This window comes from Trematomus bernacchii, unplaced genomic scaffold (assembly GCF_902827165.1).
Source record: "Trematomus bernacchii unplaced genomic scaffold, fTreBer1.1, whole genome shotgun sequence".
Lineage (NCBI taxonomy): Eukaryota > Metazoa > Chordata > Actinopteri > Perciformes > Nototheniidae > Trematomus > Trematomus bernacchii.
In genome coordinates this window covers 25,451,419-25,456,930 of record NW_022987739.1, presented here as the reverse complement: position 1 = coordinate 25,456,930, position 5,512 = coordinate 25,451,419, and the positions used below count along the sequence as shown (strand labels likewise).

Here is a 5,512-nt window from a genome sequence, read left to right as displayed (position 1 = left end):
CACCATTGTTGTGACGTAATCATTATAGCTGATAGACACATTTGCTGGTATATGTACAATAAAAACATGATTGATTGATAAAAGCAGGAGTTATACAATCACAAGTGTTTAAGCAGCACACATTACCTGTTCTTCCTCACTGTCTACGATCACCAGATCTGCTCCTTCGGCTGTGCAGTTGTCTCTGCTTTGTTCCCAAGAACGTTTCTCAGGAGAGAGGAGATAACAGGAACAACTGAACATCTTCCATCCTTCAGGACACGTTTTCTCTGTAAAAGTTTTAAGATCTTGTTGATTTACTGCTTCAACTGCTGGAATATGGAACTCTTGAGTGCATTATATGTCACTTTTGTAATAATAATGAAAACAAATATGTATTAAGCATTTTTAGAGGGATCAAAAGAGATCACACATTTCATTACAAAACAACTACTTCTCTTTTTTGGGATTGAAATAACTGTTTCGATGTGATCTAGTCAGGCACCACAGCACTGAGACTGATCTTGTTAAAGTCTTCAATGACATCCACTTAAACACAGACAGTGGCAACATTTCGGTGTTAGTTACTAGACCGACTGGAAAACTGGGTCTGACTTTCGGCAAAAGTTCTAAATTGGTTTGAAACCTTGTTATCCTTTATTATTATTATTATTATTATTATTATTATTATTATTATTATTATTATTATTATTATTATTATTATTATTATTATTATTATTATTATTATTATTATTATGCTGCAAATATCTGGAACAAACCACCACTAAGTTCTTCTTCCTATTGCTTATATTAAAAGTAATTTAGACAAGGAAACTGGCCATAAGCATAGTTTACAGAGAAATATAAATATGGTGGGTGAAGAAAAATAAAACAAACTATAAATTAAATCCCTCACAACTAAGTCATTAAAAACGAATTCTTGATTATCATTAATGAAAAATGTCATTGTGTAACTATTTTATGAAAGGATCAATGGTCAGCCTTAGAATATCAATATCAAGGTATTTTGTAAAATATATTATGATAATTGATATCTTACCTACACATACCGAGCCCTATGCAAACCCCCACATGAAGCACTGACCCTTACCCATCAAACACTGAAGCCTGTACTCCAGCCGTTTGATCCGCTGATCTCTGGCCTGGAGACGCTCAGTCAGGTTGTTTCTCTCTTCAGTCACTGAGGTGAGGTCTGCTTTGACAGCGGAGAGATCTGCAGCTGCACCACCATCTGAGTTATGGTCTGGAATGAAAATAGATGTTTCTTATTACTTGATGCAATCATACTGACACAAACCAAAATTAATGTTTTCCTAATTTGGCCCTAGGAGAAAAGTAGAAAAACGATAGATGTTTTGGTCAAATGTGCATCTTTCAGAGCAGAATATTGCTCATTGCACATTATTAAACGTATTAAAAGAAAGACTCACAGTGGACAGCGAGGCCGATGAGTCCAGCCAGCAGGAAAACACCCAGCAGCCCCAGACCGAGAACAGACGCTCTGAGAAGTGTCCCAGGACCTGAACACAGAGAAGACCAGGGAGTAATACAGTAAATCCAAAATCAACAGTGCTCTCTGACTGACACTCTTACCTTCTTGTATTGTTGATGATCTTGAGCTTAGGGTTTTGACATCGTCAATATTGGCATAGACTTCCTCCATTGCTCATGGGAATGCCAACTCTTTCCTAGAAGGTCAGCTCTGCAGCAAGTATCCTGAAGCATGTGACTGGTTGCTGGTTTGAATTTCTCAAATTTATGTTTGTTCAGAGGGTTGTGTCGCATGTGTTCTGTTTCATATACATGTAAATTAAATCCAAATACAGAAAAAAGTTTTACATAAGTATTTTGGAACAACGCGCTTTCTGTGCATGGATCGCTGTGCATTCGTGTGTGGGTTTGGTGACCCGATTCATACTTGTAATTTGTTCTATCTATAGCCAATCAGATGTCTCCTCCATTACATTACATTACATGTTACATGTTAGACGCTTTTATCCAAAGCGACTTACATACTCAATACTGTGGACAATCCCCACAATTTGGGGTGAAGTGTCTTGCCCAGGAACACAACGACATGCTGACTGCAGTGGGGTTTGAATCTTGTGCTCCCCTGATCCGAACACCAACGCACTAGTCCACTGCGCCACAGCCTCCCCATTCTAATCACATGAGTGTGCCCCCACGAGGGTATGATTTATTGCGTTCATAACGTAGCACTTCATATACGCATTTTGCGCTGTCCAGAGCTGACAGGTCCATGGAGCCTGCCTGCAGGCGCTAATCTCAGGACCGAAGGACCGTATTATAGTCGTCTTTATTTTTATGTTATTATTATTCAAAGATAAATAAGGAAGTGTGTGTTATACAGAGTTGGGGTGTAACGCGTTACTGTAATAATATTACTTTTGTCGGTAACGGAGTAGTGTAACGCGTTACTTTTATAATTCAGTAATCACACTACAGTTACTAACATTGCCCCGACACGCGTTACTTCGTTACTTTTATAAAATCAGTCATAATCACACTGACAGACAAGAGGGGTTTCCGCCGCAGGTTTATATGTACGTAATCTGCGCGACTTGCACGTCCACATCTCCGCGTGCAGTGCTCCATAAACATGGCTGAGTCAGCGATAACTTTCGAGGGGTGGAGGTATGCCCATTATTTTGAGTTCGTCCGAAGAATAGACAGGAATGTAACGGTGAGGTGCAAACTGTGTCCAGGCCAGAAGCTGTTATCCACTGCTGTAAACACCACGTCAAACCTCAACAAACACCTGCAAAGAACACATGCTAAGGTGAAGCTAATAGCTAAGGACCCCCGAACCCAGAGTGAGGATGTTGTGAGTGCGCCGCCACCGATTCCGAAGCAGCACAAATTAGAATTTGGAGGACCGGTAACCAAAGCAGAGATGGACAGGCTTGTAGCATCCTTCATAGTAGAGGTAATGTTGCCCATTTGCACAGTGGAATCACCATCGCATCGTTCAGAGATATACTGCGCAAAATACAGATAGCAGGAGACAGAGGACAGCCATGGTCAGAGCTATCTGGATCAGTCTTATGCGACAATGGAAACTGAACTAAAGAGAACATTTGAAACTTTAGCAGTCTGCGTGATCTGCCTGCAGGGAGGGGCTGGCCGGCCCTGCTAGTAAAGTAACGAGTAAAGTAACGAGTAAAGTAACGAGTTACTTTATGTAGAGAGTAACGAAGTAGTGTAATATATTACTTTTTTTTAAAGTAATATGTAATATGTAATATATAACTTTTTTTTAGTAACGACCCCATCTCTGGTGTTATATGAGATGGCAGAGAGGATTCAGCTCAGATTATTAAATCAAAGAGGCTTAATGTTTTCTATTATAATATTTCACTATAGCTATGTGGACAGTGTCAAGGTCCAATGTTGACAACATTAATCAATTTATTTATATATATTATTAATAATAATAATAATAATAATATAAAAGATTGTATTTGCGTGCATTTCCTGATCAAGTCAGAAGAGGGGGGGAAAAAGAGATCTCCGTTTTATTCTTACACGATTATATAGAGTCATTATTCATTTGTTTTAAAGCTCAATAAATAACAAAGAAGACCTTTGACCGGCACTTTTCTAATTTTGTCCGGAAGATTTAAACTTTAACGGACATGTTGACCGGCGAAAAAAAATCTAACTGAAACTCTGCCGCACAGTCCCCTCGTTCCTTGGAAGAGGCGAAGAGGTGGGTTTTTGTCATCTGCTGGTGGACTAACCGGAGAGAATTACAGTGCTTGCCTCGACGGGGAGGGATTGCATTGAATTACAGCAGCGGGAGCAAACGCTTGCCTCGGGGAGGGAGAAAAAAAGCCACAGCGGAGAATAAACAGAAGGGTAACCATGGCAACCATGCACGGGAAGTCTTCTTCGCTGCTTTTGTGGCAGACTACAGCGCCCCTTACAGGCCTGGCATATGTACTACAGCGTCTCCAGCGCTTTCGAGCGGCAATGGCCGGCCGTGGCCCAACCCCACATTCCCCTGATAGGTGGAGAGTTGGCCCAATAGCCGTAGCGCCACCGTCCTGACGTCAGTAACGTGTTCAAATCTGTTTTTATCAGATCCGTTGCAGCCCCTTTTTTAGAGATTTGGGTATGGAGGAAAATAGAGAGGGTTGTGTTTTCTGACACTTGGTGAGTTCCCTGGAACACCGGGGACACATATTCATGTATAAAAGACATACAAAAGTGCATTTTGCATGATAGGTCCCCTTTAAGTTGACGAAACACTTGAGTCAAATGTAATTAAAGTCAAATCCACTTGTGTCAGTGATATCATAAAACTGTTACGCATTCAAACACTCGGTCGTTTTTTTTGTTTTGTTCCAGCTGTTCTGTATTCACCTTGCAGGTGAAATTATGTGGCTTGTATCCAAGGGCGGACTGGGACCGAAAATCAGCCCTGGACTCTGACCCAGCCCAGCCCAGACAAATTGGTAGAGCACAACTTGTGAACTGTCAACGGGGGGGGGGAAGAGCGGAGAGCTCGACACTCGTGAACTGTCAACAGGAGGGCAGGGGGAGCCTCGCTGCGGGGAAACTGTGGACCTCTGTCGCCTGTCAGCGCAATTTACATGATGCCATTTAAATCCCGAACACACAGATGGCCAGTCCGCCCCTGCTCCTGGATTAAGTGTTTAACCTGTTAAGCCCTAGAGCCCCCTGTACAGGGGGCAGTGGGGTGTTTTTTCACGAAACTGTGTCCCAGGGCTTCTTAATATTTACAAACCTATTAATGTGTCATACCCATTTAACGGGAAGAAACTCAGCTAACTGACAATACGAACCATTTTTACCGAAACAAAACACAAGTCTCACAAGAAGCGTCTAAATGAGCCCTGAGCGAAAAAATGCTAACACACTTACCACAGAACTCAAGGTAAAAATACCCTTATTACTTATCGTAACTGCAAAAACAAGATATCAAATTAAAGCTGAGATTCCACAGATTCTATAGGTATAAATATCATCACTGAGCGATCAGAACTCGTGACAGGGGAAGCAAACACAGACGTCACAACACGTGAATTACGGAACATTCACAGGAAATCGTCTCAAATTAGAATAAAAGTTGTGTTCAATGGCATTAAAATGATAAAAACACCGCTGAAGGTTAATCCATAGGTTAATCCAATGTGTCTGTGTCACTTTGAAAGGATTACTGATAATCCATCATTGCATTTTTATGTAAAAAACGGAGATTTCATATTATTTTTATTTTTATAAATCTCTCTCAAATGTCACTTGTTTTGCATCAATCTTGATACAGGGTACTTATTATATGTTGTAATTTGGATTCCTAAAGCTTTTAGTCTACTAACCTATCATCCAAGGTTGGTTTTCACTATAAGTAATGGGTTTTTTGTAGGCGGAGGTAAGAATTTAATTTATTTTAATTTAGAATTTAGAATCCTAATTTAATCATCATCTTCACCACGATCATTTATGTTTATGTTCGCCGAATTGACAT

At 40.4% G+C, this 5,512-nt stretch overlaps 1 long non-coding RNA gene across 1 annotated transcript; it reads right to left on the bottom strand.

The window, feature by feature from the left end:
- Nucleotides 1-224: 224 nt before the first annotated feature.
- On the bottom strand, nt 225-1,514 carry LOC117495878. Its single transcript, XR_004557220.1, has 3 exons — nt 1,431-1,514; nt 1,091-1,243; nt 225-269 (listed from the first exon to the last, which is right to left on the bottom strand). It is a non-coding gene; the product is annotated as an uncharacterized LOC117495878 (long non-coding RNA).
- Nucleotides 1,515-5,512: the final 3,998 nt, after the last annotated feature.